An 11,901-nucleotide genomic window follows, 5' to 3' on the forward strand; every position below is an offset into this window, starting at 1 on the left:
TATGGAAGCACTCAATTCTGAGGAAAAAATTATGGAATCACCCTGTAAATTTTCATCCCCAAAACTAACACCTGCATCAAATCAGATCTGCTCGTTAGTCTGCATCTAAAAAGGAGTGATCACACCTTGGAGAGCTGTTACACCAAGTGGACTGACATGAATCATGGCTCCAACATGAGAGATGTCAATTGAAACAAAGGAGAGGATTATCAAACTCTTAAAAGAGGGTAAATCATCACACAATGTTGCAAAAGATGCTGGTTGTTCACAGACAGCTGTGTCTAAACTCTGGACCAAATACAAACAACATGGGAAGGTTGTTAAAGGCAAACATACTGGTAGACCAAGGAAGACATCAAAGCGTCAAGACAGAAAACTTAAAGCAATATGTCTCAAAAATCGAAAATGCACAACAAAACAACTGAGGAACGAATGGGAGAAAACTGGAGTCAACGTCTGTGACCGAACTGTAAGAAACCGCCTAAAGGAAATGGGATTTACATACAGAAAAGCTAAACGAAAGCCATCATTAACACCTAAACAGAAAAAAACAAGGTTACAGTGGGCTAAGGAAAAGCAATCGTGGACTGTGGATGACTGGATGAAAGTCCTATTCAGTGATGAATCTCGAATCTGCATTGGGCAAGGTGATGATGCTGGAACTTTTGTTTGGTGCCGTTCCAATGAAATTTATAAAGATGACTGCCTGAAGAGAATATGTCAATTTCCACAGTCATTGATGATATGGGGCTGCATGTCAGGTAAAGGCACTGGGGAGATGGCTGTCATTACATCATCAATAAATGCACAAGTTTACATTGATATTTTGGACACTTTTCTTATCCCATCAATTTAAAGGATGTTTGGGGATGATGAAATCTTTTTCAAGATGACAATGCATCTTGCCATAGAGCAAAAACTGTGAAAACATTCCTTGCAAAAAGACACATAGGGTCAATGTCATGGTCTGCAAATAGTCCAGATCTTAATCCAATTGAAAATCTTTGGTGGAAGTTGAAGAAAATGGTCCATGACAAGGCTCCAACCTGCAAAGCTGATCTGGCAACAGCAATCGGAGAAAGTTGGAGCCAGATTGATGAAGAGTACTGTTTGTCACTCATTAAGTCCATGCCTCAGAGACTGCAAGCTGTTATAAAAGCCAGAGGTGGTGCAACAAAATACTAGTGATGTGTTGGAACGTTCTTTTGTTTTTCATGATTCCACAATTTATTCCTCAGAATTGAGTGATTCCATATTTTTTTCCCTCTGCTTGGTCTAAAAAAGTAACCGTTACTGACTGCCACAATTTTTTTTCCTGATTTCTTATAGTGTTTCTTAAAGCCAGAAAGTTGCCATTTGAAATTACTTTAGTTTTGTGTCATGTCTGTGATCTGCTTTTTTTTTTTCTACAAAATTAAACAACTGAATGAACAGAGGATTATCAAACTCTTAAAAGAGGGTAAATCATCATGCAATGTTGCAAAAGATGCTGGTTGTTGTAAAACTTAAAGCAATATGTCTCAAAAATTGAAAAATGTACAACAAAACAAATGAGGAACAAATGGGAGGAAACTGGAGTCAACGTCTGTGACCGAACTGTAAGAAACCGCCTAAAGGAAATGGGATTTACATACAGAAAAACTAAATGAAAGGCATCATTAACACCTAAACAGAAAAAAACAAGGTTACAATGGGCTAAGGAAAAGCAATTGTGGACTGTGGATGACTGGATGAAAGTCATATTCAGTGATGAATCTCGAATCTGCATTGGGCAAGCTGATGATGCTGGAACTTTTGTTTGGTGCCTTTCCAATGAGATTTATAAAGATGACTGCCTGAAGAGAACATGTAAATTTCCACAGTCATTGATGATATGGGGCTGCATGTAAGGTAAAGGCACTGGGGAGATGGCTGTCATTACATCATCAATAAATGCACAAGTTTACGTTGATATTTTGGACAATTGAAAGGATGTTTGGGGATGATGAAATCATTTTTCAAGATGATAATGCATCTTGCCATAGAGCAAAAACTGCAAAAACATTCCTTGCAAAAAGACACATAGGATCAATGTCATGGCATAGGGTCAATGTCAATGAGCAGATCTGATTTGATGCAGGTGTTAATTTGGGGGATGAAAATTTACAGGGTGATTCCATAATTTTTTCCTCAGAATTGAGTGAGTCCATATTTTTTTCCTCTGCTTGGTCTAAAAAAGTAACCGTTACTGACTGCCAGAATCTTTTTTTCTTGATTTCTTATAGTGTTTCTTAAAGCCAGAAAGTTGCCATTTGAAATGACTTTAGTTTTGTGTCATGTCTGTGATCTGCTTTTTTTCTACAAAATTAAACAACTGAATGAACATCCTCCGAGGCCGGTGATTCCATACTTTTTGCCAGGGGTTGTACATTATCCATCATGACTTTTGTTATCCATCAATTTTTGTTCTTGTTCACGTTTGTTGATGATATGGTACCAATATATACATCTCCACACTGGCCTGGGAACACCTCGGGATCCCCCAGTCAGAGGTAGTCAATGTGGCACGGGAAAGGGAAGTCTGGGGTCCCCTGCTGGAGCTGTTGCCCCCGCAACCCCAACCTGGAAAAGCGGTTGAAGATGATATATATATATATATATATATATATATATATACACACAGGGTGGTCCAAAAAGACGTATCCCTTTTTGATAAAGTAGCATTTTTTATTGAAATGAAAACTTTACTATTTTTTTCACAGACCTGTCTTACAGATACATAAGTTTTGTGTGGTGTATTTTTTTTCCTTGCATACCACCATTTTGCGAATACAGCTCAATCGTTAATAATGTGCTCGATCCAAGCTCCTTGGCACTGAATCATTGTGGCTACTCGCACATTGAAGTTTGTAATGACTCTGTCCAACATGTCATGGGGAATTCTCCTGATCTCTGTTCGAATGTTGTTCTTGAGTGCATCAATAGTTTGGGGATTGTTAGCATAGACCCTGTCTTTTAGGTATCCCCACAGAAAATAATCCAAGGGGGACATGTCTGGAGAATGTGCAGGCCAAGGTTGGTCCGTACAACGGGAGATGAGCCTGTCTCCAGGGAAGTAACGATGGGGGCATTCAATTGAAGCAATGGAGCAATGTGGTGTTGCTCCATCCTGCTGATAAATTAAGTGTTCATGTCCACTCCCTGCTTCCGCCTCAGTGCCGGTATGAATTTTCTTCTCATTAGTTCAATGTATCACTCTGTTTTCACAGTTACTGGATGTCCATCAGCATCCTCAAACCAGTATGGCCCAAGAATGCCAGTACGACCCAGTGCACACCAAACAGTCACTTTCTCCACACTAAGTGGACGATAGTGATGTTCATGAGGCTGAACCTGAGCCAAAAAGTGCATATTCTGTTTGTTCACATTATCATTAAGGTGGAAATTTGCCTCGTCACTGAAAAAAAATGAAGTCCAAGAAATCAGGATGATCTTCGATTTGCTGACTGATGGTTTGCCCAAAGGCAAGTCTCTCAGCCTTATTTGAATCAGTCTGAAATTGTAAAATCTGTATCTTATATGGAAACAGGTGAAGATCCTGGTGCATTATGAACATAACTAAACTCCTTGAAAGATCTGTTTCCTGGGACAAACATCTTGTGGATTTTCTTGGAGACTGCTGCAAGTGTTGTCTCACAGTCACAATGTGATTTTCTGTCCTGACTGATCATGGCCAGCCACTGCGCCCTTTAACATTATCCTGCACACTTCCAGTCTCCTTGAATTTGTTCTCGAGGCGCTTTAGTGTGAGTTTTGTTCGAGCGTTTCTCCCTGGAAGTTCCCGCCGAAATTGTGTTGAGTTTGGACAAGCAATTTCGTTGTGAGACAGGTCTCTAGAATCTTTGTCCTCTCCTGCATGGAATATCTTGTTGCTTGATCCATTGAAGCTGGGAAGTAAAACTTTGGAGCTTTACCTATGATTTACCTGAAAAACAGAAACCTGGGTTAATTTTCTTAGAAATGATAGCAATAATAAAAGGGTTATATCTTTTTGTAGATATATATATGTGTGAGTGGGGGTGTGTGTGTGTGACTGGAGCACCTTTGTGGCCGGGACGGTGGTGGTATCGAACCCCGGACTGCTCGAACCAAAGACCAGAACTCTACCAGGTCAGCTAAAGGGGAATTCCCCGTTAGCCAAGCTAGCGGGAACGTCTTTTTCAATCCAGACTTAATTTTGCTAATATATATATATATATATATATATATATATATATATATATATATATATAAGCTTACTGATGATTAGACAAAACTTGCAAGACCGGGCCATCCGATGGCTGTTGCCAGAGCGCCGCCATCTTGCTTAGCATCTGATAACCAGGCATGAATAGAAATCAATGGGCATGATCAAAGTTTTCAATACAGTTTCACCATAAATAGTAGAGAAGCTTGAATCTTCGACTGGACTGGGTTGCTTGATGTGAGGACGTTTCGCTTCAAATCACAGAAGCTTCCTCAGCTAAAATTCTTGCTCTGGTAGTCTGACTTCTGTCATTAGGAGAGTGCTAACTAGAGCACAATAGTTGCTAATTACAGCTATTGTTTAGTTAGTAGCCTATAGCAGTCAGCCTCTCGGTAGGTGGGGTCTGGTTAGGTTAAAAAACTACAGCTTTTGTTGGCTTCTGGTTTATTCTTCTCTACAAGAGTCAAGACAGAAGTCAGACTACCAGAGCAAAAATTTTAGCTGAGGAAGCTTCTGTGATTTGAAGCGAAACGTCCTCACGTCAAGCAACCCAGTCCAGTCGAAGATTCAAGCTTCTCTACTATGGAAACCACCTGGACAACTGAGAGTCTACACAGAAACATTTCACCATAAATGTGCATTTTCCGTGCTGTTACATTTATTCAAACTCAGTCCCACATATATTTGTACAGACAATATTTGTCAAAACAAATACAGAGGAGGATCAGACTATTTATATAATAGACTTGAATGAATTTGTCCCAGCCCAAATGTGAAGCAGGATACAAAATAACACCATCAGTGTGTCAAACACACTAAGTCTGCCACGACACCACATACTAGTCTGATCCTTAATTCATTTCATTATGAAGTTAAGTTAAAGATAGGAAATAATCAGGGGCAAAAATAAGAGCTTTGCACGCTTGCATCATATTAAACATATTTATATTAAAGACTGCTCTTAACCCACCTGCAGCACCGCTTATACGGAGCATTTCTCTACAAAAATAACAAATAACTAGGACTGCAAGCAGTCATATACGGGCCCTCGTGTCTGCGCCACTGCCTACCCAGGCCATCACATCCCCTTATGACCAGATGTGGGCAGGTGCGTACAGGGGCAGACACTCATAACACTTCAATTTTCAAGCAAATCAGACAATGCATGAGGGAGTTATGACAAGTTGATGGTTCATTCATAAGGGGGCACTCAGAGCACAAACAGAGGGGTCAGGTGCATATGGGGCAGACAATCATCACACAGTTCAAATTTCAAGCAAATCGGCGCCATAGCAGCCACACCCTTTGATATGGAGAAAAGCTTTCGATAACTTCTGACCAGTATTGTCTCTGGATGATCTGAAAGAAATTGGAAGTACATTGGACAAAATCCCTAGGAGGAGTTTGTTCAAATACAACGTGTGGAAATCACGCCAAATTTACACGAAAATTCAAAATGGCTGACTTCCTGTTTGGAGTAGACCAATGGTGCAAGAGACTTTTTGTAAGTCTATGCAAGTCACACGTGTACCAATTTTCATCTCCCTACTCAAAAAAAAACCCTGTGAGGAGGGGTTTTTGGAAGTTGCAAGGGGGCGCTATTGAGGTATTTTGCCGTGCCCATGGGTGACGCCCCTATGAATTGTAAGAGGTTATCATGCTTGATCTGTGTATCAATTTTCATGATTATATGACAAAAATAAAGCCGTCAAAAGGAAGAACATAATTTCATGGCGAAGGGTCGATATTCGGCACACTGCCACACGGATGCCATTATTCATAGCTTCACACCTTTGGACCTACAGAAATTCTTTTGCTAACTTTAGATCAGCATGGGGTCATGATGATGTGTACCAAATTTGAAGACAAATGGGTGAAATCCCTAGGACGCGTTCGTTCAAATGTAAGTACTGGAAATGGCCAAAAATGGCAAAAATGACCTCAAAATAGTTTTTTGAAAATTTCTAGGGGGCACTATTTTGCCATTTCGCTGCGACCATGTGCGAGACCCCCAAAATATCGAATTTCGGATCCGGCCGGACGACTTTGCAAAGTTTGGTGAGTTTTTGAACATGGGAAAAGGCCAAAATTTGGATTTCAAAAGTGAGAATAATAATAACAACTAGGACTGCAAGCAGTCATATACGGGCCCTCGTGCCATGCGGCTGCCTACCCAGGCCAGCGTGTCCCCTTGTGACTAGATGTGGGCAGGCACATACATGGGCCAACCCTCATCACACACTTCAAATTTCAAGCAAATCAGACAATGCATGAAGGAGTTATGAGAAGTTGATTGTTCATCCACTAGGGGGCGCTCAGTGCACAAACAGAAGGGCCAGATGTGTTAAGGGGCTCACCCTCATTACACGTGAAGTTAAAGTCAATCAGGTAATGCCTGAAGAGTTATGACAAGTTGATCGTTCATGGACTAGGGAGTGCTCAAAGCACAAAGAGAGGGGCCAGGTGTGTTCAGGGGCCAACTGTCATCACACATGTGAAGTTTCAAGTCAATCAGGCAAAGCATGAAGAAGTTATTATGATTTGATGTTCCATGGCGAAGGTTCAAAATGGCAGCGCCATAGCGGCCACACTCTTCAACATAGAGAAAAGCTTTTGATAACTTTTGATCAGTATCATCTCTGGATGATGTGAAAGAAATTTGAAGTACATTGGACAAAATCCTGAGGAGGGGTTCATTCAAATACAACATGTGGAAATCACACCAAATTTACACAAAAATTCCAAATGCCTGACTTCCTGTTTGGAGAAGACCAATGGTGCAAGAGACTTTTTTGTACGGTTATGCAAGTCACATGTGTACCAATTTTCATCCCCCTACTCCAAAAAACCCCTATGGGGAGGGGTTTTTGAAAGTTGTAAGGGGGCACTATTAAGGCATTTTGCCCCGCCCATGGACGACGCCCCTATGAATTGTAAGAGGTTGTCATGCTTGACCTGTTTATCAATTTTCATGAAGATATGACAAAATTAAAGCTGTCAAAAGGAAGAACGTAATTTCATGGTGAAGGGGCGATATTCGGCACGCCGCCACATGGACGCCGTTACTCATAACTTCATGGCGATCATTGCCTACATTTACCAACTTGTTCTGCATGTTTTAGAAGTGGAATAAAGTTGATGGGGTTAACTATGTGACATCAGTACCTAAAAATAGGATAAATAGGAAAAATAGGATACTTCCTGTTACCACCGGGGGGCACTATGCGTTCAGGTTGGAGCCCTCATCATGTTCAGCAAGTTTGAAGGATCTACGATGAAGTATGTGGGCGTGACAGCGATTCGAAGTAAAACAGCATGCTCCAAAACGCTCGCCAAAGTTTGACAAACCTTAGCAGCCATGCCTTTTGACCTACAGAAATTCTTTTGATAAGTTTTGATCAGCATGGGGTCATGATGATGTGTACCAAATTTGAAGACAAATGGATGAAATCCCTAGGACGAGTTCGTTCAAATGTAAGTACTGGAAATGGCCAAAAATGGCAAAAATTACCTCAAAATCGAAATTTAAAATCAAAATGGCCGACTTCCTGTTGACATTTCACCATGACGTTAAGAGAATTTTTTGTGCGTCCCAGCATGGTAAATATGTGTACCAAATTTCGTGAGGCTGCGACAAAAAAAAGGGGGGTTTTGAAAATTTCTAGGGGGCGCTATTTTGCCATTTTGCTGCGACCATGTGCGCGACCCCCAAAATATGGAATTTTGGATGTCACCGGACAACTTTGCAAAGTTTGGTGAGCTTTTGAGCATGGGAAAGGGCTGAAATTTGGATTTGAAAAGTGTAAATAATAATAATAATAATAAACAGGGCAATTACGATAGGGTCCTCGTAGGACCTTTTCCTACTCGGGTCCTAATAATAAACAGCACAATTACAACAGGGTCCTTGTAGGACATTGTCCTACTCGGGACTTTAACCCAAGTTTAAGTCAGCACATCATAGATTTCTATTTAAACTGATGTCTGACGACGCGGAGTAACGCGAAGCAAGATGGCGGCTGCCTGGCAACAGCTCACAGGCTGCATCCGCCATCTAGTGGATTAAATAGAAATCGAAGAGGAGAATGTGTCAAAGTACTAAAAGAAAGAAAGGAAATACATCAAATAGCTAATCGTGGCAGACATAGATTAGGAGGAATGAAGGTTACATTAACTGAGAACAAAAAGAAGGAAATGAGAGAATCATCTCGGTTATTACCCTAAACTGTTGTCGTTCTAATAAGCCATCTATGTGCGGTCCGTGAATTTTTTTTCCTGAACCTTTCAGGCAGTATGGCACACTCTCATGAGCGCCACTAGCTTAGCTTATGGTAAGCTAAAAGTGGACGCTCTCATTATGGCCGAACAACTGTCCAGTTTCTGGGTATTCTGTGTTAGTTACGCCCCCGAGGCCGATGTGCTTGATGAATTCCTGCGCAAAAAGTAGTTCTCAGATCATTGTGACATATTCCTGTGATATAAAGAGTATATTTCACCCAAATCAATTATAAAATGTATCAGTAATAAAATTAGAAAGGTAACTTAAGTTTTAAGAGTGGCCGTAACAAATATTTAATAAACTTAAAGTTTATGAGCAACTTCACCTGTTATTGCTCAAGCCCATTGTAAACCAGGGGTGGCCAAGTTTGGTCCTTGAGAGTCACATTCCTGACACTCTTAGTTGTCACACCTGAATCCAATGAAAGACTCGTTAGCAGATGTTTAATGAGCCTTTCAGACTCTTTTTCCAGGCTAAGTGAAGATCTTCTAAATTAGTGAGACGCCATTTCCTCTCCAACTTACGGGTTATCTGCTTTAATCTACGAGTTTGTGAGTTATACCATGGAGTCAGGCACTTCTGATTTAAAGCTCTCTTTTTCAGAGGAGCTACAGCATCCAAAGTTGTCTTCAATGAGGATGTAAAACTATTGACGAGATACTCTATCTCACTTACAGAGTTTAGGTAGCTACTCTGCACTGTGTTGGTATATGGCATTAGAGAACATAAAGAAGGAATCATATCCTTAAACCTAGTTACAGCGCTTTCTGAAAGACTTCTAGTGTAATGAAACTTATTCCCCACTGCTGGGTAGTCCATCAGAGTAAATGTAAATGTTATTAAGAAATGATCAGACAGAAGGGAGTTTTCAGGGAATACTGTTAAGTCTTCAATTTCCATACCATAAGTCAGAACAAGATCTAAGATATGATTAAAGTGGTGGGTGGACTCATTTACATTTTGAGCAAAGCCAATTGAGTCTAATAATAGATTAAATGCTGTGTTGAGGCTGTCATTCTCAGCATCTGTGTGGATGTTAAAATCGCCCACTATAATTATCTTATCTGAGCTAAGCACTAAGTCAGACAAAAGGTCTGAAAATTCACAGAGAAACTCACAGTAACGATCAGGTGGACGATAGATAATAACAAATAAAACTGTTTTTTGGGACTTCCAATTTGGATGGACAAGACTAAGAGTCAAGCTTTCAAATGAATTAAAGCTCTGTCTGGGTTTTTGATTAATTAATAAGCTGGAATGGAAGATTGCTGCTAATCCTCTGCCTCGGCCTGTGCTACGAGCATTCTGGCAGTTAGTGTGACTCGGGGGTGTTGACTCATTTAAACTAACATATTCATCCTGCTGTAACCAGGTTTCTGTAAGGCAGAATAAATCAATATGTTGATCAATTATTATATCATTTACTAACAGGGACTTAGAAGAGAGAGACCGAATGTTTAATAGACCACATTTAACTGTTTTAGTCTGTGGTGCAGTTGAAGGTGCTATATTGTTTTTTCTTTTTGAATTTTTATGCTTAAATAGATTTTTACTGGTTATTGGTGGTCTGAGAGCAGGCACCGTCTCTACGGGGATGGGGTAATGAGGGGATGGCAGGGGGAGAGAAGCTGCAGAGAGGTGTGTAAGACTACAACTTTTGTGGCAGTAATTAAACCATTACTTAAAAAGCCATCACTTGACCCAGCTATCTTAGCTAATTATAGGCCAATCTCCAACCTTCCTTTTCTCTCAAAAATTCTTGAAAGGGTAGTTGTAAAACAGCTAACTGATCATCTGCAGAGGAATGGTCTATTTGAAAAGTTTAAGTCAGGTTTCAGAATTCATCATAGTACAGAAACAGCATTAGTGAAGGTTACAAATGATCTTCTTATGACCTCAGACAGTGGACTCATCTCTGTGCTTGTCCTGTTAGACCTCAGTGCAGCTTTTGATACTGTTGACCATAAAATTTTATTACAGAGATTAGAGCATGCCATAGGTATTAAAGGCACTGCGCTGCAGTGGTTTGAATCATATTTATCTAATAGATTACAATTTGTTCATGTAAATGGGGAGTCTTCTTCACAGACTAAGGTTAATTATGGAGTTCCACAAGGTTCTGTGCTAGGACCAATTTTATTCACTTTATACATGCTACCCTTAGGCAGTGTTATTAGAAAGCATTGCTTAAATTTTCATTGTTACGCAGATGATACCCAGCTTTATCTATCCATGAAGCCAGAGGACACACACCAATTAGTTAAACTGCAGGAATGTCTTTCAGACATAAAGACATGGATGACCTCGAATCTCCTGCTTTTAAATTCAGATAAAACTGAAGTTATTGTACTTGGCCCCACAAATCTTAGAAACATGGTGTCTAACCAGATCCTTACTCTGGATGGCATTACCCTGACCTCCAGTAATACTGTGAGAAATCTTGAGTCATTTTTGATCAGGATATGTCCTTCAATGCGCATATTAAGCAAATATGTAGGACTGTTTTTTTGCATTTGCGCAATATCTCTAAAATTAGAAAGGTCTTGTCTCAGAGTGATGCTGAAAAGCTAATTCATGCATTTATTTCTTCTAGGCTGGACTACTGTAATTCATTATTATCAGGTTGTCCTAAAGTTCCCTGAAAAGCCTTCAGTTAATTCAAAATGCTGCAGCTAGAGTACTGACAGGGACTAGAAGGAGAGAGCATATTTCAACCATACTGGCTTCCCCATACTGGCTTCTCTTCATTGGTTCCCTGTTAATTCCAGAATAGAATTTAAAATTCTTCTTCTTACTTATAAGGTTTTGAATAATCAGGTCCCATCTTATCTTAGGGACCTCTTAGTACCATATCACCCCAATAGAGCGCTTCGCTCTCAGACTGCAGGCTTACTTGTAGTTCCTAGGGTTTGTAAGAGTAGAATGGGAGGCAGAGCCTTCAGCTTTCAGGCTCCTCTCCTGTGGAACCAGCTCCCAATTCGGATTAGGGAGACAGACACCCTCTCTACTTTTAAGATTAAGCTTAAAACTTTCCTTTTTGAAAAAGCTTATAGTTAGGGCTGGATCAGGTGACCCTGAACCATCCCTTAGTTATGCTGCTATAGACCTAGACTGCTGGGGGGTTCCCATGGTGCACCCAGTGTTTCTTTTTATTCACCTCTTTTTGCTCTGTATGCACCACTCTGCTTTTAATCATTGGTGATTGATCTCTGCTCTCTTCCACAGCATGTCTTTTTCCTGATTCTCTCCCCTCAGCCCCAACCAGTCCCAGCAGAAGACTGCCCCTCCCTGAGCCTGGTTCTACTGGAGGTTTCTTCCTGTTAAAAGGGAGTTTTTCCTTCCCACTGTCGCCAAGTGCTTGCTCATAGGGGGTTGTTTTGACCATTGGGGTTTTTCT

The sequence above is a fragment of the Thalassophryne amazonica genome, chromosome 2, assembly GCF_902500255.1.
Source record: "Thalassophryne amazonica chromosome 2, fThaAma1.1, whole genome shotgun sequence".
Classification (NCBI taxonomy): Eukaryota; Metazoa; Chordata; class Actinopteri; order Batrachoidiformes; family Batrachoididae; genus Thalassophryne; species Thalassophryne amazonica.